Source organism: Parasteatoda tepidariorum, chromosome X2 (assembly GCF_043381705.1).
Source record: "Parasteatoda tepidariorum isolate YZ-2023 chromosome X2, CAS_Ptep_4.0, whole genome shotgun sequence".
NCBI lineage: Eukaryota > Metazoa > Arthropoda > Arachnida > Araneae > Theridiidae > Parasteatoda > Parasteatoda tepidariorum.
This window is the reverse complement of record NC_092215.1, coordinates 38,121,587-38,149,211: the sequence shown is the minus strand read 5'-3', so window position 1 is coordinate 38,149,211 and position 27,625 is coordinate 38,121,587. Positions and strand designations below refer to the sequence as shown.

The 27,625-nt window shown below is 29.5% G+C and overlaps 1 protein-coding gene across 4 annotated transcripts in view; it reads right to left on the bottom strand.

Annotated features, from left to right (window-relative positions):
* LOC107436212 (leucine-rich repeat-containing protein 24) overlaps positions 1 to 27,625 on the bottom strand; it is a 228,067-nt gene that overhangs the window by 107,442 nt on the left and 93,000 nt on the right. For 2 of the 4 annotated variants that reach the window (XM_016047826.4, XM_043046959.2), the window contains exon 2: positions 22,146 to 22,262. The exons of the other annotated variants lie outside the window; for them this stretch is intronic. The gene's annotated coding sequence lies outside the window, so the exon portion shown is untranslated. The remainder of the gene's footprint in view (positions 1 to 22,145; positions 22,263 to 27,625) is intronic. 4 annotated transcript variants of the gene reach the window in all.

The following is a 27,625-nucleotide window of genomic DNA, read 5'->3' as shown; positions in this document are numbered from 1 at the left end:
AGAAAAGACGACTAAAATAGATTTCAAGCACACCTATGCTAGATTAGCTTAGAATAAAGAAGAACAAGAAGATGAAAAAAAAGTGTTAGTGCGAAAAACGTTGAAATTTATGTAAAGTCATTACTTTAAACCACTTTATTATCTTTGAAACCCAAGCTGAAATGGCAACAAAAAATGCTCCTACTTTCAAAGTACTTTATGAAACAATTAATCTTTTTGATTACAAAACCCGCTGTTTTAAAGGATCATTTTAAATTACAGGCTTTTAACCAGAGATGAGAAAAATTATCCTTAATTAAAACTTAACGATCAAAGCAATTTTTAGGAAGAACGTTGGTCCTCTACCTTTTGTTCCGGAGTTCTCAAGAGTCGTTGTAAATAGTTTTAAATTTGTTGCAAGCTCCTTCAATAGAGCTTGGGTTGAAACTTTTCAACAACCCTAAGACTTCGTTACTCAACCTTTCGCAAATGAAACTATTTTTCACCATCCCGAATGAACAGGCCTGTTATTAATGTACAATTTCCCGTAACGTTCTTAAAAGTTTCGCATAGAGAATCAGCCAAGCGTATTAATTTAACATGCTTAGTCACATATTAATGAGGATGAATTTAATAGGACTTCATATGCAATCTACACTTAACCGTTAACTGAAGAAACCACAATAGTAAATGCCACAAAAGCTTCAAGAAGTGCATGGATACAGTAAATTAAAGAACTGAACGCTAGGGCTCGTTATATCGTCTTTATAGATGCTTTCTTGGGAGTCCGACGAAAATGAATTGAGCTAGCATGGATGAGTAACCAAGATAATCACCACCTTAAGAAAGGGTGATCCCTAAATTGGAAGTGATAGAATGTACAAATAAATCTTTCAAAACGCAGTACGCCATTTAAGGATCAAAGGATTCCATAGCATTCTGAGTACTTTGGAGAAAAAGTATAAAATAATTAGTGTATTATTAATTAAATAATTCTAATTACTGTCTAATTATTGAGTGTTCTAAGACTTAAGTATAGAATGTACAAATAAATTTTTCAAAAAGCAGTACGCCATTTAAGGATCAAAAGATTCCATAGCATTCTGAGTACTTTTGAGGAAAAGTACACAATAATTAGTGTATTATTAATTAAATATTTCTAATTACTGCCTAATTATTGAAATTTTCTAAAACTTAAGTTGGCACACCAGAGAAATATATTTAATCCTGCTTTACAATTACTTAAACATTAAAAATAAATAAAATTCATACTTTGAAGGAATAGTTGGGAATGTACAAACATGCATTTTAAAACACAGTACGTCATATAATGAACACGAAATTAAACAAATTTCAAAGTGCTTTCGAAAAGATATATAAAATATAGTTCAAATGAAACCCTTTAAAATAGAAATATAAAAATCAAACTTGCACATCAAGTCATTACATTTTTAACTTGCTTTATGACATTCTGAACTTCAGAAAAAAATCTTACTAAAAGGTTTATGTAAAAATAATGATAGAATATAGATATAAAGCTTTTAAAACACATAGTCGATCTAATAATCTTGAGGTTCAATAAAATTCCACCTGCTTTTGAAAGAATCATAAAATAGTTTAAACTAATGTATATTAATTTAGAATTGAAATATTTTAAAAACTAAATTTGCTTAAAGAGTGTCTACCCTATTTAACCCACTTAACTACTATTTATATCAGAAATGCTATAAATATCAGATGCGAATATGTTTTGTGATAAAAGGATGACTTTATACTTTTCTGATGTTTAGTATACATTTTGTCCAGCAAAGATCGCCCTTAATGTATATTTCCAGATCAAAAATTAAAATAGAGTTGTTTACTCACTAGGGGTCGAATTTAAATATTTCAATAAGGAAGAGAACCAAAAGGCTATCAAAATGTGACGAATCATTGTACAGGAGGGAGGAAGAAATAAGATAGCGTTATTGACTGTGGGAAGAAATAGAGAGGAGTTGAAAAACGATTGTAAGAAATTTCCTCAAGTTTCAAGATCAAATGAAATTTTTGGAATTTCTTTTCCCCGAACAGAGGACTTATATTTTCTTACTTTCAAACTTCACATCAAGGCCGCAACATAATTTTATATTAGTAATATAAAATGGCTATATAGAAATACTTGTTTGTGAAAAAGTTCGAATGATTCTACGGAATAGTTTCCGGTAGTTGCCTTTTCAAATACGGAAAGTTAAAAGCAGAAAATTTTCGGCATATTTTACTTTTTATACTATCAAAAAGCTAAAAATGCTGTTCAAGCAAGAAAATAATCATCCAATGTGTATGGAGAAGATGTATTAGGAGTACAGCAGTGCCAAAACTGGTTTGCAAAATTTTGGTTTGGCAAGATCTCGATTGAGATGTACTAAGATGATCCACATCAATTGCAACTAAAGAAAACACAATAAAACTGCTAATTGATGTAGGCCGGCGGATGACAACTTGTAAGATCACTGAAGATTAAATATGTTGAATTCTACAGTTCATGATCATGAGAGTAGCGAAACACGGTGATCACGTTGTGAAGCAAATGGCTTCAAAATACACCGGAAAGAATAATCCGGAAGTAGAGGAAGTAAAGAGCTTGCAGCGCACTCTAATGCAGAAAACATCCATAGAAGATAAAAAATTTATTACTTTCCAAGCAACCCAAAGCAATATTTTTGTTATAGAAACGAATGATTTCTTAGATACACACGTGTACTTTGCTTCTTGCTAAAAGAATCTTCATTGTTACATTCGATCTTGAAAATCAAATGCACTGTTTCTGTTTATTTTAACACTAAATATGACTGATTTTCCTTCACATTGTAAACACCATCACAAATAACTCAATTATTTCGCAAGTTCCTTTTGTTCTTCCTTAGCATTACTTAGATTTAGCGAAGACAATATAGCCAGAAGACGAGAGTCCTGAAAAGATATTATTAATAGATTACATTTTCAAAGAAAAGCAACTTCTGCTCTCAATTTAGCGCTTCGTACGAATTTATCTAGTGAAGCTGAAACAGCGCTAATTTGTTTCATTTATTAAGGAAATTGTTGAAGATATAATCAAAAGAAGTTTGGGTTTGGCAGATACAGAAAAATCAACTTATTTCCTCTGGTTGTCTGTTGTAGATTTATTATGCATTTAACAAAACTTTTATTTATGATCTTTAAATATTTTAAAGGAGCTCAAATAGTTAAGACTTTTTATGATTAGAAATACTACGAGTTTAAAAACAAATACTTTAATGCATTGTTGAGTTGGCCATTTTGATATTCGTATTACTTAAGGAAAATTGTTTAAAAATTAATCGGAAGATGTGTGGTTTAGTTGCAGATAATTCCACTTATTTTCTAGACATTGTTATAAAATATGCATTAGTACAAATTGTATTTAAAAAAAAACGACAAAACCTAGACATTCGAAATTGCAAGCCGGAACCATCGGGATTTATTAGAATTTCTTGAAGATGTTACGAAAATATTGAGTCTCGTACTTATAAAAATGGAACTAGTTAGTAGTCTAAAGCCGAATGTTTAGTTGTCTAGTCTTAATTTTAACTACGACTAACTAATAAACCGATTTTTTTCAATAACTAATGAAATAATTTTTAGATTTGAGAATTATTTTAATGTTTGTAGAAACTTCACATCAATCACAAGAAAAAAAGCCTATTGCTGATTATTCTTTTTATTTTTAAAGTTGACAAACAAAAATCGATTCATATCAAAAGTTGATCGATTTATATTTTACGATGCTTTCTCAACATTTTTAACTTATTTTATGGATTCTACAGGGTGCGTAGCCAAATATTTCAACAAAAAATAAGCTCTTTTTAAGCACTCAAAAAATATTTGTAAGCACTATATACAATAAGAAAATGCAAAATGATTTTCAAAGGCATGCTAAAATAACTAGTTTCAGACAAAGAACTCTTTTCTTGATTACATTAGATACCATAAAAATATCGAGAGATTTTTCGGATCGATTTAAGAGGGGGGGAATGAAGCCTAAAATAGAGAATATAGTGCAAAATGCAGCAGAGTTGCACATGTGAGTGCAAGAATCTCACTGAACCCAGTTCAGTAGACGCAAATGCGGGCCCGCAAGTATTTCGTCAAAGATGTAAAATGATTGGCACTTCCATACGTTACGGACCGACGGTATGCCAAAATGCATTGTGTTTGAATGAATTGTGAAAATTTTGAATAAAACAATTATGAAAACCACGCTTTTGCAAAATAGGAGGCGAAAATCGACTCGTCACGGTAAAGAAAAATATAAATTTCGAAAAAGAAAAATTAAGCACTTTTTAAAAACAGCCAATAAAAAAGCACCTTTAAGCACTTTTTAAAAACGCTGCGCACCATGTTCTACATGCATGCAGCCTATGAGCAGTAAATAAAACTTCTTTTCTTTATTTTCTTTTATACATTCAGTCTTTATTGTGTTATAACCAGTAAAAAAATTGTCTATTCTTATTACTTTAAGTAACTTAGTTAGTTGTAATATTAAGCAAGCAAAAAAATTGTAAATTTCTTTCTACTTCAGTTAGCTAAAAGCAAATAAATGTATAGGTCTGCAAGTCAGTAAAATGATACAAACATACGTTATAATTTTGTTTATTATGTTTTTAACATTGCAGACATTTTAGCGCTTTTGGACTGCTTTATTTGCGCATTTTCTTTAAACCAAAACCCATTTATTCAAGTACGTGATAAACCCAAAGTTAAACAGAGAAAATGCAATATGCTAACTGAGGTAGGTCACACCATGAATTAAAAGCATAGCTGACTTATACCACTTGAAATCGAATTCCGAAAACCCTTCTGCATTGATGTTCTTTATCGATTCTATAACACACAACTTTCTCACATGCATTTCTACGATAAAGGTAATTTTTTCTTGACAAAAGCAATGCCCGCCTGTTAATGGCTTCAAATAAGATTTGCAAGTCTTTTAGAAATGCATCGTTTTTATTTCCAGTTTTGTCTAGATATTGATTTACCTTATCAGAAATTTATAAACAGTCTGCGACGTTTGGTGAATATTTTTGTTTTGAGAATAAGTGAAATATTCCTACATTCATAGGATTATTAAAATATCGAAGCAATGATAAGAACGAAATTCCTCTTTGTATTTTTATTTTATGAAATATTAATATCTTGCTTTTACATTTTCATCGGTTGTTCGAACTTTTTGTGAAGATTAATTTTCGAATGTTTCGTGTTTTTATGCAGATTAGTTACACTAATTATGACTGAACATGCAGTAAATGTATTAATTATGCGTATGGTTATGTTAGTAGTAATTGAAATAAGTTTGTTATAATGTATTGCCGTGACAGAACTATTTTTTAATTACTATGAGCAGTAGTATAGAATAATACTTCAGTAAAATCCACCTGCTATGTTTATTTACAATAACCAGTGGATTATTTGTAATTTTCTCACAATAAAATTTTTATGCAATGTTGATTTTGTTGTATTGTTTTCCCGCATCTGTACTTCCAATTGAGTTTCCTTCATTCCTAGCGAAATCCATAAAAATGCGAAAGAAATTAAATCGCTGAGAATGCGCAACAAATTACGTATGAAATCAGTCTAAAAAAGTTATAATCATAGTTGTGAATTAGTTAGAAGTTATAATAAAATAGTGATTAGTTTAAAAGTCAATGCATAGAACACTTAAATTATTTTTTTTTCTTTTAAATAACACCCTAAGAAGTATTTTATTCCAGCCACTTGTAAACTGACAGTTTTAGTGAAGATAAGAGCAACAATATACTAAATATTTCAAATTCTAATATGCTGAATCTAATATGCCAAATGCCATATCTAAATATGCCAAATTTAAATATCTATATACCTTGTACAATTGCATACTAGTTTAAAAACATGGGAGTTTAAACTAATTTGCATAAATTGCTCATTGCTAACTAGTTTTGAGAAGGCAGTAAGTGTATCTAAATGCAAATATTTTTTGAACATTTACAAAATTTTTGATATAGTACTCCAGTAATTTTTCTGTATTAAAAATAATAACAGGGTTTCTATTGTTAAAACACTATTTCATTAAAAAAAGTTCCGATTAATTTTGTAAAATATATATAGTAAAATATTTTAGATATTTTTGGAAAAAATATTTTTTTTTTTTAAAAAACGAAAACTTTGTTTTTTTTTAAATGCATGATAACCCATTAAAAAATTACCTTAAAACTGGACATAGAATTTAAATATTTGTTCAATTCCAGGAATAGGCAATATTATATCAAAACTTTACGTTTTGTTCCAAAGACAAATGTATCGACATAATGTTATGTACCTTAAAACTCGCATTTTGAAAAATAATCTACCCTACACAAAAGTCTGCTTAAAAATAAGTCTGCTCAAAAAAATAGCCCGCTCAAAAAATAGATTTCATATTTTTGACTATCATTTTATAACTTGTTGGGAGATTCTATGTTGTTGAGACAATCGGAAATTTAATTTTTCACAGGTTTCTTTAATGGATATGAATAAAATTATTTTTATGTATTGACATTTGGTATTAAAATATTTCAGGCATATATACATAATAATAAAAATGTTTTTAACAAATATATAAATTCCATGCGCTACATGGAAAACCGATTCAATTGCCCTGAAAGAATATAGTGCTGAATTAAAATTTTTGTAAAAAACAAAGTTTAAAAATGTCCACATTTCGATACATTTACTGATTTACTAATACCAGTTAAAACACTGAAAAATACTGTACGGTCGCCTTACAACGAGGTGGTTTTCCAACAGTTATCCTCGCTCTATAACGAATTTTTAATCGGAACGTTGAATAATATTTATAATAAACTCCTAATAGCGAACTGATTACCTCACTATAACGAATTTTTCAAATTTAATTAATTTTGGAATTTTTTAGGTGCTTCAGATTCTTTTTGATTCTCATCATTTTCGAAGAAATTTTTAATTTCTCGACCAGTCAAATTTGCATTTTGTGGCGCAGCCAAGTTATCTGTTAACCGAACTTAAAGCCAAAACGCAAATATTTTCCTCTTAAAAGCTTCTTCTTTGCTTTGAATGTAAGCAAAAACCGGTTCTGATTCGTGAGATGAGATTTTAGCTTCCTCATAAATGCACAAAGCAAAGCTTGCTGTACATTAGAATAGGTTGAATCTATTTCCTTTCTTCGGAGATCACCCTACTTATGAGATCTGTTATGAGGCTAACATTCAAAATGAAATAGTTAAGAGGATCTGCCCCATGTGTATTTGTTCTCACATTTGCCTATTTCCGAAACCTGTGGCATTATTTATAATAGTTTCAAACACCCTATATTCTGCATGTAACACGAAATCACATCACTGAAGATGGAACTATTTAAAAAAAATTTCAAAGTGGTTAAAAAAAATCACCCTAATCCATTTTTATCACATTCTTAAAATGTTACATTTTCACAAAAATGTTCACATCGCAAAATGACGAAAATTTTTTTCAAATAAAATTAATGCAAGTATATACTAGTACTTGCATTAATTTAAAGAAAGATTCTAAATTCCAACTGTTTGAAAAAGTTTCCAAATGGTAAAAAAATACCCACTAATCCATTTTTATGTAAAATTTTCATAAAAATTTCCGCATCACCAAATGTTCCGTAAAATCACGACATTTTTTCAAAAAAAATTTTATACAAGTACATACTAGTATTCTAGTATATATTATTCTACAAATTGACAGATTGCGTTCAATTTTGAACATTTTATTCATACAATAAAAATTTATGACTGTCATAAATTTAAAATTTTCATAACTTATAAAACGTCATAATTTTATAGTTTTGAACTCAACGATTAAATTTTTTTTAAAAATGTACTAAAATAACTGCACTGAAACACTAGAAATTTTCTCTATAGTGAATTTTTCTATTTCATACATTTCGAAGTTAGAAGACTCCCTTGTATGTTTCGGAAAAAAAATTCTTCACTTGAAAGTAAAGTACTTTGTTTGTGTTTATTCTAAGTCAACAAACATAAAGCCGTTTATTAAAATTTTTCAACATATATTAAAATTTAAACGCACACTTTCAGCAATCTTAAAGATCATAAACTGAAAAAAATGAATAAGAAAAAACGTGTTTATGTGAAGCTGGAGTAACTGAAAAAGTTGCTTTCATTCCTAAATCAAAAATTTCATTCCCTTCCGATGAGATTAAATTTCTGAAGATAACAATTTGCATGTGTTATTTTGAGAGTGAGTTATTGCATAAAATTACTCAGGCTCCTAAAATGACTCCAAATATTCGTGATTTATTTTGGGGTACCTGTAATTACACTTCCAAGATATCGAGTTTCGTAGAACTTCTCCCCGGTTCAATTTATCAAACACTTTAAATTTCTATATTTTTGACGTTTCGGAAAAATTATCTATCTTTACAGTTTATTATAAATCGCGATGTTGATCGAGATTACAGGATGAATATTTCAATAGTCATTTTTTGTATACATTTAAATATAAAATAATCATTACTTTTTTTCAAAAATAATTTTATATATTTGGTTTATCGCATGTTACAAAATTTTTATATCAATTTATTAGTTTTAATGACCTCAAATCTCCATGAATACGATTTGAAATTAGACTTCAAATGGCTGTTAAAATGTGAAAAATCTACCAAATCTGACAACTTATATATAACAGGGTACCCTTGCCCGCCTTAGCATTCAAGAACACAAGTAGTTCCTGTTCGAACTAAAAGGAACTAATCTTGGTCGTGAAGAATCTATTTCCACCAGAACTTTTATCATCGTCTTCAAATGAACTACCACTGCGCAACCTCCTACAGGCCAATAGTTACTTCACGCATGCGCAATATTGGTCTATTTAAGCGAAAAAGAAATTTAGCCGGACGAGGAAGGGGAGTGACGAAATGGATGATTAACCCCAATAAGGCTAAAAACAGATAACGCTAGTGATTAAATTCCGTAATAAGACTTTGGGTAACTACTTCAGATTTTGTTTCGTCAAGGCGAAAACAAACTCCACACTATGTTATTTTACTTGTGCTGCTTACAATATAATACTAATTACCATTCAGTTGGTAAATTATTTTAATTTCAGCAGAAAATTTAAAATCGGAAATTTAAATCATGGCAAATCTGAAACTTCATTTTTATTGTTATATAGATTTGGTAAAAACAATTTATGAATTTATGACTGATTTAGTAAAATCAATTTTTGAATTTATGACTGATTTAGTAAAATCAATTTATGAATTTATGAATGATTTGGTAAAATCAATTCATGAATTTATGAATGATTTGGTAAAATCAATTCATAAATTTATGAATGATTTGGTAAAATCAATTTATGAATTTATGAATGATTTGGTAAAATCAATTCATGAATTTATGACTTAGAATATATAAAATACAAAAAAATCTAATGATTTGTGAAATTCATTAGATTCATTACGATTAGATTCATAGAATTAATTACGGGGAAATTTAAATACAATCTCAAACATAAATTTTCCTATAATATCGAGACTGGTCACACATCAAGCCACTGATTATAAAATTATATATTCTACGCTGATTATAAAATAACAAGAATACCATTCTGACTTTAGAATCTCGTTAATGAAGTTAACCATGAAGTTAACCATCCATAGAGGTTTACACCCCAATTTGCCCGGTAAACGCTTTCTTCTGCTGCAGTAGTTCCATAATGCACAAGGGTCTACACAACAAGTAATTACGTAAAGTTTACTTAGTGAATATATAATTGCACTGAAGCTTACTGTGAAAGGTTTTCTTAACGTTTTCTCCACTTACTATAAATGCTTATTTTAACTCAAATAGAAAACTTAAAGTGTTCCTTAGGTACCTGAAAATCATAGGATCTGCATTTACATAAAAAAAAACTGAAGAAAAAAAAACTAACTCTTGAAGGGGAGTTAAGCTCAACATTATTTGGCCACGTGTGTTAATTCTAGTTCTTCATTCATTACTTAAAAACGCTGTTCAATTAATGTAACTAAACAAAACCATTACAAAAGTGAAATTAAAATTAAATAATAAAAATAAGTCAAATATAATAAAAATCGTGTAAGTACTACTGAAATCGGAAAATTAAAAACAATGCAGGAAACATCTTAAAGACCCTCTTTAAATACATTTCTATGTAAAGATATGGCAACCTATCTGCACCAAACCTTAGTTTAAAATTTCTTTTCAAAATAATCGGACCGAAAAATTTTAAAACAAATCAGTAAAATTAGCATACTTAGCACTTAATAAAATGAAAATTCTATCTTTCATTTTACTGCAGCAAAAAAATTTTATGACTAAATTTATACTCGTCCAAAATGGAAAAAAAAAAATTATTCTTCTATAAACTAATGACCTAAAAATTCTGTGCCAGGAATATTAATTTGGTTGCTGTTACGAAAATATGGAAAGAGGAATTATGACGTGAGCTACTAATTACATCATACCGTAAGAAATGCTTTCAACAGAAACTTTTCCTGCATTTACGCCCCATCGGAAAACATGAGAGTTAATAACGGCATTTCCGCACGTACTCTTTTACTGAATTGAGAAAGACTTTCTGCACGTTGTTAGTTGGATTTTAGACAGTTGAAGCAGTAATTTGTTTGGTAAATAATGGCTGTATGATTCAAAATCATAGAACTTAAAAATTTTAAATCTTAATTCAGGTAAGGTAAAAAGTTAAAAAATGTAATTATCGAGTCTATTAGCTGAAAAATGCAAGAGCTTATTTAAGAGTTAAAGGTTGCATTGAGAAACTATTTTAATCGGTTGGTTAATTTTAAAAATAAATATATATATAAAAAAAATCTTTTATATTTAGTTCATTATATTACATTTTGTATTTATAAAGAATAAAATAATTCTTTATCGTACTTCCAATAATTTACCGCACTCTTAGAAAAGTAATCGGTTTAGTTAATTATTATATTATTAAGCTAATTAGGATGAGAAAAAAATTGTAAAATTTGATCTAATTGTTGATGTATAAAAATTCAGGAGCAGCAATTTACTCGTAAACTATATAGATTATTATAACTAATCAGCATTGATGACACGATACATTCATAATTTAATTAGCTCTTTTTTTTTTAAATTTATGTCCATGCAGTAAATTAAATGATGCATTAAAAGTATGCTTACATTAACTCTTGGAATGATCAATGGAATAATATGTATATGTAGTACCAAAAAAAATACATATATCCATAGCAAAAGAAGGTATTAGTACTGTTTTTTTTTCTGTCTGACAAAAATTAAAATAGTAAATGTAATTTAATTATTATAAGTTATAGAAACACGATAACGAGATTAAATTACTAGACATGCTTCAAGAGTTTATTTTATAGTTTCATTAAATATTCTGTATATTATTTTGTTCGAATTATCTTGTTATCTTATGTCGGATATTAATATATTTCTTTGCTTATTGTAAGGGTATTATTACTTAACTTATTATTAATAATACGAAGGAACGTGAGATAAACAAAATAAAAGGCCTAGAAATTTTTTTTTTTTTTTTTACATATATTTAACTACTTTATCAATTTGCACAAGATGTCACGCAAGTAGGAATCTAGACGAGTAAATACGAGTCACGTAAAAACGAATCTTCAGAATCCTTTTCAGTAGAAATTACCCATTAGGTGTTTCTGATGTGTTGTTTCTAGTGCCACTTGCCAATACTAGCAAGCATGATTGGTGTGAAACCAAGCGAATTTAAGGCAGAGGGAGCATTTCGTGTTTTTCAGTGGCGCCATCTATGACCAAGAATACGACTTCAGCCACGCACATATCACAGCCTGTTTATAAAGCGGACCCATTCATACATCCACTCATTCATCCACAGATTGTAATTTTGACCTGAACCAGAGAACGAATAGTTACCAATTCTGTACTCACAGAGGTATGATTTGTTATGGGAACATGGAGAACTGTGACCGGACTGATTTAACGCGCACCAGTCACCATTTATTAAATGGGGAGTCGTCAGTCAGCGGGGATCGAACTCTTTACCTCTTGGACACCGACCCAACGCCCTAAAAACCAAGCTATTCCCTCCTTAGGGGCTTCGTGTCTTTTACCACTTACTGATTCATTGTCAATGGTAAAATATTTGTTTTGGAAGCACAAAAATCTATCACATGGTCTTCGAAAGATTTGCAACGGAATTTGCTTATGGAATTGCAAACGGAACTTTATGCATCTGTCGCTATAATGGAACTGTCACAGTAATAGGAGATGGTACTAAATAGCATAGACCAGGGATGGCGAACCAATGGCACGCGTGCCATTTATGGCACGCGACACAATATTTTGGGCACGCCACCGATCACAATTGTTATTGCACTATGAATTGTTATTACACAAATGTCACACACTATGAAGCATATGTAACAATTAAATTAAAATTCACAAAAAACAAACAAAATAATAAACAATTATTAATAAAAAATTTAACAATTAATGCTAAAAGAACAATTAATAACCATAAAAGACAAGTTAACAATAAATAACTAGCAAAAAATCAACAGTCCTGTTTAAACTAGTATCTTACAACCTAATATAAGTTATTTGTAATTTAATCAGCAAAAACAGAAGTCCCACTGATGCTACTTTAAGTTGAATTAGGCGTATAACTGAGACATTGCAAAACGTATTTTCTTTTCAATGTAAATGAAGAGTTTTGAGTTGATAGTATTTAGTATTATTATTTTCCCAATAATCATGAAGTCAAAATTATTTGACGGCACGTCTGTGATTTCATTAAACAATTTTTTAGAAAAAATGGCACGTTGGTGTATAAAGGTTCGCCACCCCTGGCATAGACTGTCCCACCCTTTAGACAGGTTCACTAGTTAATATTTAATTTTGTTATAAAAAAAGTAATTAATTACATCTTTTTTTCTTTTCTTTTTTTTTACCATAGCCTTGTAAGCTGTTATTCTCTATGTTAAGACTCTCCTATATCGAAACAAATTAATCCTCACCAATTTTTCTTATGTCCCACGTACTAAGAAAAGGGTATATCAAATAATTACGCAATATCTGTTTCAAAACTTACATTTAAATAATCCAAGTTAACAAAAAAAATTTTTTTAGAAGAGCAATTAAAAATTGCCAATTATTATTTGCTGAAATAATTTATTTTACTACTGGTATTAGATAGTAATGCTGGTATTTGTTTCACATTTATCATTACCTTTTTGCTGATAGTATTACTGGTATTAGTTAAAGACATATTTTTACTCCCTCCTAGCGTTACGGGGCCCCAAAAGCCACGCGCTTTGTCCCCAAAATCTCCGTCAGTCTCTGTCAATAATAAAGCTTGCGACCTTCGAAAGCAGAACCTATCGTTCGATTTTTAATAACTGCAATACACACGGCGCTCTTCAGAATACGTTATAATTGATAATTGTGTTTCTTAGCCACAACAACATCGTTACGCTTGAGAGACCTTGTTAACAACGCGGTACTCAATTTGTGAAGGAGATTTGATTCCTTAGTCAGTCTATTCAATTACACGGTGTTAGTTTAACACCCTTGTTACATGGTGTCTCCGAAATAAATGTAAATGAATTTTATTATTAACACTTGATACCTGAAAATTCTGATTTAAAAAATGCGAATTTTAACATTAAATTTATAAAGAATAAATTACAGTTGAACTCGTTTATAACGAGCATAAAGGGACCGTAACATTGTACTCGTTAAATCCGAGTGCTCGTAATAAACGGGTCCTTACGGCAGGCGTGCAAACAGAAGAGGGGGGGGGCTTTGGAGGTCAAATGATTGAGTTTACTTAAAATTTAATTACTACTTACTTACTTTATTTACATTAATTAATTTAATCAAATACTTTTCTTGCTTAATAAATTAATTCTTACTTACTAAATTTAATTAAATGCTTTTATCGGTCATGACCGATAAGGCACGAAATCGATACGCCTCCGCCTACTCTCACGTGACTTTTCCCATGCTTCAGATTAGAGCGATAAGGGCAATTAAGTTTCAGTTCGCGGTTTTTTTGATTTCGCGCGCATTTCTTATAATTTTGAAAAAAAGATAAGACTAGAAAGATGAGAAAAAAAGATTGCAAGACAGAAAAATATTGCTCGCTAAAGCTGGGTCTTTCTTGTTAAAAGCGACTTCTGTTCCATAGACTTAACATTGATCCAACCAAATATTCTCGTTTCCCTCGGTAAATCCGAGTTCTCGTTAAATCCGAGCTCGTTATAAGCGAGTTCGACTGTATTTAAATTCTTCTTATACAAGGTGTTTCGTTTTAAGGTTTCTTGTGAAAAAGTGAAAAATTAAACATTAAGGAGTTGCAAAATTATACTTAAACGGGAGAAGAACAAAATGCAGCAGAAATTTAATAAATCACTACTTGGGATGGTGGGAACGGAAACATCAAAGCCTGTTTAATGTTTCCGTTCCCACCATTCCAACTGCTACTGGGCTCATCTACTGGGCTTTCTGCTACTGGGCTCATCTGTTACATCCACTGGATGTAACAGATGAGCCCAGCAGCAGAAACCTCTGTATTGATCTGCAGCACCATGGTGAAATTTTATAATTCATCTGCTGAGTGTAGATCAAAGTATTTGAATTTAAATGTTACATTGGATAAGTTCGTATGTTTTAAAAGACAATGTCTAATATACGATAAAGTAAGTGTACTGAAAGAAAGTACTTAAAATTCATTAATTGAAACCCGATTAAATAAGATGAAAGTAATTTATGAAGATGTAATGCAAGTTGATTATGCAGAGAAGTTCAAATTTTTTAAAACTTGATTTTGTATGCATTTTTTCTTAATATTTGGTTTATTTTTGTCTGCAAGGCCAAAATACATCTGCGGCAAACGCAGCTTTACCGTACTAGTTTTCTACTAGACAAAAGAGCTTAAAGATTATAAGACAGATTCAAATTTCATCAGTTATATGGACTTTTTTTTTAATTAAATTTTTTTTAATTCCAAATGCCGCATTGAACAACCGAATAATATTTGGGTTTACAACTATCAATATTTAACTGTATAAAACCGCAATTTTGAACCGAACCCAAAAGACATGGCTACTCCTGGATCAAGTAATTGCGACAAACTAGCCTTCGTTGATGATATTTTGATGGAACTGCCCTGCATCCCCGTTGCTTGAAGGAGAAAATCACGAAAACCTCCGATTAGCTCCATGGCAAGGGGATTCGAACCCATATCACTGAGAATATTTTACATCATTACCATGGTTTGTGAGAGAGGGCAGATAATTTTTTATCGACAGTGAGAGGCCAGCACTCTATCACAAAGCCAACGCAGCTCTAAACCGGTTTAGAGGTTTTTTAATAGATACTGATTTGACTGATTTTAATAGCGTTTCTGCTTCTAGCTAAAATATTAATCGGTGGTCATCAAAGCGTACGCATTTTTTAAATAAGAATTCTAAAATATATGCGATTGAAAAAAAAATCATAATCCCAACGAATACTTGAAACAATATTATAAAATATTTCTGTTATTTGTTGACATGAAAAACTTTTTAATCCTCAACAACAAATCTGATAAACTTTTTAAACTATGTAAAAATCAACTTATAGTTTAAAATAACTAAATTGGATTGTGGAATTTCTTTAACACTTTCCGCACTAACAATAAAATCCAATTTACTATTCAGAAAGAAAAGATATTACGCTAGATGTTAAATATTCTTAGAGGATAACAAACTTTAAACAGCTGTTCAACCAAAGTGTACTATAATTTGCGGTTTCTACCGTTCATAAGATTTTGCTATAAATGTTACTTGTTATTTCAGATCCATGACATTTAAATACGGAAACATCTTTTGGATTAGCCAATAGGATTTTTCAGAGAGGGGATGGAAATTTTATTGAAAAGTATTCAACTTTGGGTAGATATTTTTCAATAAGTTAACATATCTAAATCTTGGGTATGTATAGTATATAAAAAGTTCAGTTTCAAAGAAATTATCTATTATTATTAAAAAGAAGCGCATCTTCATTAATAAATAGAAATTAATGTTTCGATAAAATAAATATATGTCTATATATCAATGAAATTATGATTTTTATTTAGAATAAAAATATCACCATAAGCGTATGGTGTATCTCAAGCACATTAACTTAACATCAAGGGAAATATTCAAAAAAAGTACTGATATTTATTTAAATGTGGCCTTAATTTTTTAAATATTTAAAATAAACTTTAAAAATCGATTGTTTTCTTTTTGAATAATTGTAAAATACTTTCCTCTAAAACATTAAGAAAAATATATCTATTGCATTTCTTATAAAGCAATTGATTATGTTATTCATTATTATATTATGCTATTATTCAACAGATTATTCATTATTATAATTTGATTCATTAAAGCAGGGTATTGAAAAATGCAGCCAAGTTCTTAAATGAAACACTTTTTTTATGACTTTTCGTCCCTTTTAGAAGAAATTATCGAAAAAATGAAATAAAATAAAAATAATAATTTCTTTTTTCGTATTTATTTTAATACACGAATTCAGAAAAGTAAACAGATCCCATTTACGCACGACAAAATATATATATTTGAAAATTTTTTTATAGGAAAAAAAAAGCGGAATTGCTTTACTCTGAATTATTGCTGTTTTACGAAGACACTGGCATCATACAAAAAAAATTTTTTTTAACTGCTGATAAGTTGAAAAACAGTCAAACTTAAACTTAAACCTGTTGAAACAGTAAGTCCATTTTTACAAACTGTGCCCTTAATGTTTTTTTAATATTTGAAAAATTATTACAGAACGACATTGCCGTGCTTTACAAAAATCAGGAAATATTAATTGATTTAAATGATTTTCATCTAGGTAATAATTTTCATCTACTCATTTTTAATGAAGATTTTTTTAAAACATATATGAAAGCTACTTAACAGTTCTAAATTCAGATAATTCTTTACGGCAAAACTGTATACATTTTGGATTTAATATTTTAGAACAAATATAATCCCGATAATCTCAGATTTTTTTTAAAGTATTTTACTGTTTTTTACTCTTAAAAAAATACCAAATTATGTTTTTGCTTGTAATTAGAGCTCCAGAAAAAAAATATATATAAAGGACATTGGCGTCTTATCTGTTACAAAGAATTAAATCAATATAGGCTAGCTATGCAAATACTCAGAAATTAAATTTCTAAGAAAAGAAACTATTCAACATCAAAACAAATATGCACATCATAATTTTCTAAAGAAAACAATTTAGCTTTCAAATTCAGAATGGACACGGATTTTAAAGCCATGCATTCCAACTGAATACCTTTCCTCCTTTTAACGGAACTTCTAAAAATACCATCCCTTCCTCTACCTCAAACCTTACCAGTCAGGTGATCTCACCTGAGAGGGACCGACAAAGACCCTCCTCCCATAAACACACCTTTGAGCTTTCCTTCCTTTAAGATCTCTCGTAAAATCGGATATGGCTCTATTATTTGGCTCGCCGGCTAAACAACTAACAGATACAAAGCTTCCCTGGTCCTTGATAACTTACCTGAGCTAAGCAATTAATCATGGCGGTACCTTTTGCTTGGATTTGAAGTCGAAGGGAATTTGAATTTTTCAACAATTTAAGCACGTTTATCTTTCTTAACTGAGAAAAGCTATCTAGAGTGGATTTTGTATGGAATGAACGACTTTGAATCTTCAACTGAGAAGAATTTTTGAAAATTTGGTATTAAGCTTTATCGTCTATTAATAGAGGAGGGTATTTTACTGATAATTAGGAATAAATTCTGTGATAACTAAAATGAACGCTGGATTAAATCTAATCTTAAATCAATATTATTGAAGAGAGCACCACGTAAATATTGCCTGCACTAAAACTGATTTTTAATTAAAAATTTGAAAAATATTCGTTAATTTGAACTGATATTTTTAGATGAATAAATAAAAAGCAATGATGAAGTTGGTGGTTTAGGTTACATTAACATAAAAAGAAAATTAAATTTTATTAATTATTGTTAATTGTTAGTTTAAACTAGTTTAGACCTATTTCATAAAATGTGAATAGTTCTATCAGTTTTAATAAGCTGGAAAATATTTAACAGTTATTCGGTTTTATTTATTTTTTTGTAAATCTCAACTCTATTTTTTTATATTTATGTAAGGTTAAATAAGTTCGTCAAAAAGTATGAAATGGGAATGGAATAAATTTTTAAAACCATAGTTGACGAAACTAGACCAATGACAGCGTGCATCTCTGCTCATTTGTAGATAATGCAAACAACACATTTAAAGATAAAAGTAGTTAATTTATTTACTTAAAAGTTAAATATTAAACTCTCTAACTGGTTGAAGAAACGAAAAATACTTTTTTTTTTTAAAAAAAATTTACCTTAGTAATATATAATCACTCGCTTAAATTAACATTCTTTGAATTAAAATTAAGTCTTTGAATTCCAAGATTTTTGTTCGACTATGTAAATTTTTAAATTTAAAATGGAGCTTCAATAAAAAATTTTATATTATTTATATATATATATATATAAGCTCAAAATGGAGATAAAACAAAGGAAAATTATAGACATATGAAAAAAAAGGGGGGGGGAGAAATAATAATGAAAAAAAATAAACTGAGTAAAAAAAAAGAAAAAGGATGAAATTTTTTTAAAGAAACCGGAAAATAAAAGATATCTTTTCATCACCCCACACGATTATACCCGCAAAAAAGAGTGTTTTCTGACATTGTATCAATATAGCCAAAGCAAAATATATTAATACAATAGTGTGAGGAGCACTCAAAAAAAATTTTTACAAAAATTACAACATATAAAATAGAACACAATAAGTAAAAATAACACGTAAAAACAGAAAATAAAAAAAAAAAATTCTCATTATTAAACCCCCTTCCCCTTTTTTTCATATGTCTATAATTTTCCTTTGTTTTATCTTCATTTTGAACTTATCTAATGAGTTCTGTTTACTTGCAGCTTATGCGCAATAAATGAAACTTATTGTTTTTCTTAACTTTTCTTGTATTTATTTTGTTATATATATATAATGTATATCACTATTGCGTTGATGAATTTTACTATGGATACATTAATACTATATTAGAGAACACTTTTTGCGGATATATTCGCGCGCTGACGACGAGATTACATATTTTCCTTATTTTGCACTCCAGTTTCTTTAACTTTTTCTTTTAATTTTTTAATTTCTTAATATTTTTAAAAATATTTTATTTATTAATATTTCCTTTTATCTCAAAAAAATTTTTTTGATCCCCATTTTCTTTTTCTTTTTAACTTGCATATATTTCACCATTCCTATCTTCGACAAGAAAAAGTATTAACATCAAAAATTAAAACCTATATTAACAAATATGAGCTGCCACGGCTATAAATAGAAACCCAGTTTATCTAGTTAGAATTTGCTATGATTCACGTATGTTGTCAGAGAAAGAAAAATCGCAGTTGATAAGTGACCAAAACAAATTATTTATCCCGAAAAAGAAATAATTGTATATTTCACAAGCACCGAAGGGGCTTCTTATCGGAAATTCTTCGAACATTTCTACGCGAAGTACGAATAACAGCTTTACGCTTCCTGTTTGAAGATATAGACCGAGAAATATGATTCTGGTGCAATGGGTGTATATATATATTTGCAAGCATAGTTTGAACTAGACGGAAAAAGTATTCTAAACATTAAACGCTTTCGGCAGTGTCAGTGAAACGTATGAGAAACTATGCCTTCAAGGAGAAAACGTCTACAAGCAAGATGGAAGAAAAATTGCTGTAAAAACATTCTATAGATTTGGTTGAGCTTTTTCGGCAACGAAATATTGTAAAAAGGAAAAGTTTATTTAGCTTCGGCGCTGGGAAAAAAAAAAAAAAAAAAAAAAAAAAAAACATATCTTCGGGAAACTCCCAGGAATATTAAACCTTAAAGTACTTTTTTCCGAATAAAAAGAATTCCATTTATAATATCATGGAGAAAATATTAAGTTATATATATTAGCAAAATAACTCTTAACCTATTGCTGCCCAGATATATTAATTTACTTGGGTTTCGTATTCTCTTAAAAGACCCTTTTTCCAAAAAGTACTGTAACTTACTTCTTAAAAATAAATGCAACTTATGTAAGATTAAGTTGTTTGCAATAATATGCAGGATGATTTAAAATATTTCACAAAAATCAGCACGTACGTCAGAAATATAACGACAATGAAGAATCTTATAGAAATATATTGTCTTATGGAACTATACACAACCCGGAAAGCGATTTTCCGAACCAGTGGCCTTTAAAGACCGATTCTCCTCTTTGGCACTTTCTTAAATTTAAAAAAAAATTAAAACTTGATTGACTATTTTTTATAGTTAAGGTATCAAATTTAAAATATAAATATATATATATATATATATATACATANATATATATATATATTATATAACCTTGCATTATACTTGCGACCGACTACTGCTAAGAAAAAAAATTCCAAAAAATAAAGCAGGTCATTAAAGGCCGCTGGTTTGTAAATTAGCAACAGGAGACGCAAGAGGTCGATAATAAAGCTGGCCAAAATGCTGCACAGGACAGAAGCTGGCTGAAAATTTGAAGACTTGCTTTAAAACATTACAAAAAAAAAAATTATTAACTTGTATTAGTGTTATAAATTTAGATCTGAGAGTTTTTAACACATTTTATGTGATTTATAAGTAACCTGACTCACATCTTGTACTCTGACTTTCTTGGCATGTAGTGCGTCTACATTGCTTTAGTGAGCATATATTTCTTTATGACTCTTGCTTGTTATGTTCTTGATCTGCATGTAGATTTTTGAACAGTTCCGAATCACCCTGTATCAATATTTATACTGTCCGACCACTGTGAAAAACTTCCGGAGAGATCAATTGAACGCAGGTATGTCATTATCTAAAGAATATCAATCCCAGCAATGAGGTCATGTCTAAACTTGCTTAAGCATATTCTTAGATAGTTTTTGATAATTCCAAGGGATACGTAACTACTTCTTAAACAAACTTTTATATCTGATAAATTAGGATTCAAAATAGGAAGCACGAAACGGTATCAGTCAATTTTAGTGTTACGTGTCAAACAGCATTTTCATTTGTGTCACCTAAAAACCTAATTAGCCAGGGTGATTTTATTCTATATTACCTTAAATAATCCATTTTAAGCAATGATAAACTCACTTCCTTTGCTTTTTCAACACTTGTACTGTTGCAAACACAGCATATTTGTTAGAATAATCTTAAGAAACAAAATTATAGACAGCGGAAAGAAAAGAAAAAAGAAAGTAAGATAAGCGTCACGATGTTAAACATCTAACTGGATGGATTCAAAATTAATCTACTTACCTTTCAACGTGAGTTGAAGCTATACTTTTACTAGACGCTAAACAACAGAAAAAATTTACTGTAACTAAAACGTACTTACCTGCAACCATGACGTTAAGGTCTCTAGTTAAACTATAAGGGAATATCATGATGCAAAATTAAAATAGTTTTTTAATAATATTCTTATTTAAACGTAATTACATGCAAGCAAGCATAACATGAGAAAAGAAAGCTTTCGTGATAATCATTCAATGGATTCTTAGTTAAAACTTAGTTAAAACGGATTCAACACAATATTTTTAGCATAAAGACTACATACAATAAACATATATAATCACAAAAAAAAAATAGAAAAAAGTGTAATTTGTCATAAATATCAATGATTTCACCTTATAAGTGAAAATTTAACAATTAATTTCATGACGTATATTTAGAGCTTATTAAATTATCTTTTACCATAGAACCTAAGAATGAAATATTAGGGTGTAATATGTAAAACTTATTTAGTTTAAAACTTTTAATAATTCTCGCTTTCTCAGTTTTCGTTAGTATAAACAAACTGAATATTTACTAACTTAAATCACAGTTTTTCACCTTCGACCTTAATTTATACGCACAAAAAAGTTCTCTCTTCAGCAATTCGTGTTTTTTAATGCATGCAAATTACTTTTCCTCAACTTTTGCTTTTCATCCAAAGTTGAGGCTTAAAAAGAATCTTAAAAAAATAGGACTGGAAATTACTTACCTTTTCTTATCCTGCCTTCTAATGTCCAAGAGACTCTAAGTACATCATCAGTATTAAAATTATTAATTAAACTTTCCATTCATCAATACAGGCAATTTCCCGTGATTCTTGCTTAAACTGTAACGTAAAGAGAATAGGCGTGTTAATTAAAAGTGAAACCCAGTTCATAAATTTCCAATTACATCAGATATTAGAAATTGGATAAAAGTGACAAATTTTTATCAACGAAATAGAGAATAATAAATTAAAACAGTAATTATGACATTAAAATCAATTTTTTTTACGAATATAGGAAACAATTAAAGTAAACATATAAAGAATATTTGTAACTAATTTTATTTAGATATTTACGAAGTTAGGTTCAAGATATCGCTGGACCTAAACTAGTCTTTTAACAAACGGTTGAGAGATAAATAAATAAAAAAAATGCACCATATGAATCTATGAGAAACTACATTTTGAAATTCAAAAATTAAAAAAAAAAATTAAAAAAAATTAAAGGTTAACTTATTTTAAGGGATTAAATCAAATTACTGTAGTGACTTAGCGTTAAAAAAAATTAAAAAAAAAAATTACTAACGATAGTCGAATGGGAACAATAGCCACGGAGTGACGTTATCAGTTGCCTATTGATACCACTTCAAAACAGAAACTAAATTCACTGGGCAAAAATAAGCACCACTTAACCAAGAGTTGGGCAGAAATAGTCAGCTGGTGACGTCACATTTGTGTCTGTTGTTTGTCATGTACACTTACAAACTCAGCATTTTTCTCCATTGAACATTTCATAAATTTCAAAACATGCATAATTTCAAATTAAAGAAAATGCATGCAGACTTACTTGTAAATTTTTTCATTGAATGTCTAACTTACCTGCTTGGTTCAACTAACCTTAAGACGCTTTTAACACAAAAAATTTAATTACATTAATAAAGTTTTGAATGCAAAATATGCACATTTACCATACAGTTATAACTCCCTAGTTGTAGGTATGATTTGTACCAGGGTTGGGTTTTTGACGTCAAAAAGTGGTTTTTGACATGACAAGGGTATAATACTGGTTTAAACCGTCAAAAACCCGTCAAAAATGTCAAAAACTAAAGTTTGCCAAAAAAATATATAAACTTCAAAACTACCAACAGTTGCCATGCATTATATGGAAATTTAATTATACTATAGGTAATCAGCAGGTTTTAAAATAATTTTTAATTCAAATTAAAGGTAAAATAACAGATTTAAAATCTCAGAAATTTATATTCAAATGCATGTGCAGAAAAATTTTGCACAAATTTTTTTTAAATATTTATATTTTGAAAAAAAAAATTTTTTTTTTGATACTTAAGAAAATTAAAAGTTTATTACTATGCATTTTTGACATATAAGGAACATATAACTAATATTTATAAGGAACTTACAAGTTATGTTGTATAAATACAAACTTGATACAAGTGTATGAAAAAAAATTTTAATGTTATACCGAATATCTTTATTATCCAGTATGTTAATTTGAATTTAAAAGTAGTTATATTTATGAATAATGATAAATATAATTCATATTGTTTATTATATTTATTTATAATTATTACACTTATCATTTTAAAACAATTTTTATCTCTTAATTTTTTTTTCTCCACTTGTATTAAGAATACAAATAATGCATATCTTGAAAGCAAGAAGTAATTATTCAACAGCTGAATATTTAGATATTCAACAAAACTATATAGTATTCAGCAAAATGAAATTCACAAGTATTTGGATAAACTAAATTTTCAGCATAGTAAATGAATAGGCTGAATATACTGTAAATCGACACTAACTACTCTGTGTATTTAACAGAAAGCACTTAAATTTGTATTGTCTTATGTTAAAAAGATTATTAAGAAGATTTAAAAGAATATTAAAAAGATTTTTCTTTAAAAGATGTCTAATGTACAAAACTGCTAATGTTTATCTTTAAAAATGTCTAATTTTTAGTATAATCTATACTATACACTAAATTTGGTTATAAATAAATTTCTTAATAATATCACTGCAGATTTTCAATAACACATGAAAATGAATACATAATATTACAAAAGATGTGAGTTTTCAAAAGTACAAGATTTTGGTTACTATTCAAAATATAAGTGTTTCTTCAAAATTTTAAATTTATTTTTTCTAGAACATATTTAGAAACACTATCCTTTATAAAAAATATATAAATTTTATGTATTAATTAAATTTCACATATGAATATAGGTTTTTGACATTTTCGACATTTTTGACAGTGAGGTTTTTGACGTGACGGTTTAAACCATGGTTTAAACTGTCAAAAACTGTCACATGTCAAAAACCTGCCAACCCTGATTTGTACTGAATAGATAATTTTTGTTTAATTTAATTATAAGTCACAATATTTAAGCTATCTTTCAACTTAAATAAGCAACCATTTTGTAAACATTAACAAAAAAAAATAAATAAATATGCGTGTAATAAGAAATAAACAGAAAACTCGGATGAAAATTTTAAAATTATACAGCTTCTTTTTTTAAAATATAATAGCATTTCAGTAATCAAACATTACTTGAGACCTGTGATTTTTTTTATTACACAGAAAATTAAAATAAAGTTATTTTTTATAAGGAAAAAAATGGAATGGAAGAAACTGTAGATAGTAGTCAATAAGGATAAAAATTCACTATCTCGAAATTAATGGTTTGCTATACACCAGCCAGATTTACTTCCCAAACAAGCTGGAACCCGTCGATATGTAGCTAAGCACTTTTCACGTCACCACCAAGGCTTGAACCCTGGTCCTAAACAATGACAGTTTAGAGTCCTATCCACTGTGTCAGCACTATAGTAAAAAATACATTCAACCTTAATTTACTCAAAATAGCATTTGTCTCCAACGCTCAAACACTAATTCAATTATTTAGCCCTTTCCTTCTCGCTCCCGTCAAATGATGGTATGAAGCTTCGCCCCTTATTTCTCGTGCCCATGATATTCTCAGGCTGGTATTTTCAAAGGTAACCCACCAAAAAGATTAAAGCAATCAATTTCTTTCACCCGGAATGATGTATACTTCTCAATCTATAAACCAGGTGGCAGTACCAGACTATTTGTTACGTGTTTAGAAATAGAGTTGTTCACACTAGTTGTCAGCACTCAAACATGCAAGCTAAAAATTAATCCAAAAATTACAAATGAGTACATATATTGTATATGCACTTAGTTTTATATAATTTTCGTGCATAAAAGCTTCGCACTTTTATGACCGTTTTCCTCTGCACTTTTGTGACCGTACTTAGCACTTTTATGACCGTATTTATGAGACCATTAATTAGCTAATACGAATAATTGAGGGCAAATTCACTTTGTATTAAACTGCATTAATTGAAAATTAATCTTATTTAACTATATTAATAAGTAAAACATCCTGAAAAAACTCCGCAACTGAAATACATCAACGTTCTCATTTCTTCACTAAAGTCACTTACATTTTTTTTTCTTTTTTAAATATGATAACAAAGAATCTTTTATATACAATATATTCAAACCTTATTTATCCGAATAAGATTTTTACCCTCGACACAAAATCAACTTAACCAGGTTTCAAAAAGCAATAACTGAATTATAAATTATTCAGAGAAATCTTAGGATTTATTAGGAAGAAGAGAAAGAGAGTAACTCAGAGTAACAAACGACAAAGCACTTATCTTAGCAAAAAAAGAAATGCAATAGGGAATGAGGAGCAAGAGTCCTCAGGGCCTGTGATCTCCAAAGGCCATCAGAGCTAGGGTCTTCGTAGTCCACGGAGACTATAAATTACCTTCTTCAGAGCATCCACTACCACTTAAATACGACGCTAAAGTGGATGAAAGAATTACGATGTGGTAAAGATATTTTTTAATGAAGAGCAGTGGAGAAGCATCTAAGCAACTCAGAATTAGGCCCACTCAAGTTTTGTTGTGGAGAACAAATCTTCAATTAAGTATCTACGAGAGAGATTTGTTTTAAAAAGTAACGCTTGAAAGTTTTTCTGGATAACTAAAGAACACGTACGAAAAATTTGAAGTAACAGTAGTTCAAGCTTTGGACAAAAAATAAAAATGGTAATGCAGTTTTTCTGTTCAAGATAATAAGGAGGAACATTCTACTTGATATTTATAGTACTAATAGAAAGGGCTTACTTGTCATTTATGTACACACAGAAAAGTGTATGAACAATAAAAATAATTATAATAAATTTTTATTGAATTATTGATTTTTTTACAGACTAATAATATGCAATTAATTGAATGAAATATAGAGTACACCAAACGACAAAATCAAATATCTCGAAAAATGTAAGCTAAATTATAAACAAGTTTGGCAGTGTTCCAAACTATGTTTGACGGAAAAATAACCAGGATATCCAGTATTCTAAACGTTAGTAAATAAATACTGACTAAAGTAAATCATCCGACGAGCTTGTGTTCTTCATGTTCTAGGAGGCTACTATAAGATATGTTTAACTTTCGAAATTTGAAATGTAACTATGTAACTATATATATATATATATATATATATATATATAAAAACACTATTTTGGCTCTCTGTAAATTGTGCGGCATTCTATACCAGAAAAACAATTTACAGGGCGAGCTACATATTAAGATTTAGAAGAATATAATATGTACTATCATCCAGCGCCCATCCTTAAGAAGCAAAGTGACAGTCAGGAGGCACGTGATCTGTGAACTGATTTTTGGACGATTCTACTTCCATGGAAGGGTACACTGCCTCCCGCCAACCAACATTATATTCTTTCTCTCGATATCAAAATGTGTCAGCAGGTTTAATTTACATGGATAATATACACTGAGTGGCCAAATTATTATGACCACCTCAGAGTTTCATACAAATGAGTTATTGCGACACAGCGCTGCAGCTAGAGGGCAAGATAACTATAACACGGGAATGCTGGACAAGTGAGTCATCAGTTATACTGTGTTGCTTGCTCAGATATGGGAAAGAAAAGTGATTTAACTGAATTACAACGTGGAATAATAGTGGGCGCGAGACATGTCGGAAAGAGTATCAGCAAAACTGCTGCACTTGTGAAGTGTTCTAGAGCAGCAGTTGTTAATGTGTACAAAGAATGGACAATCAAGCAAAAAATCAGATCTCAACGTCACACTTGTGGTCGTCAGAGGGTACTGAATGCTCGATCAGAGAAAAGGCTGGCCAGGATTGAGCAGCACAACGGGAGAGCAACAGTACGACAAATTGCAAGTGATCTTAATCAAGGAGCAACTGTGAACGTCTCTGAACGGACTGTTCGACGCACATTGCGCCGTATAGGGTATGGAAGCAGACGACCTGTTCGTAAGCCTCTACTGTCTGCTTTAAATAAGCGCAGACGTCTCCAATTTGCAAAGGAGTACAAACATTAGACAGTAGAAGACTGGAAGAGGATCATGTGGTCCGATGAATCTGAATCACGATTTCAAATGCA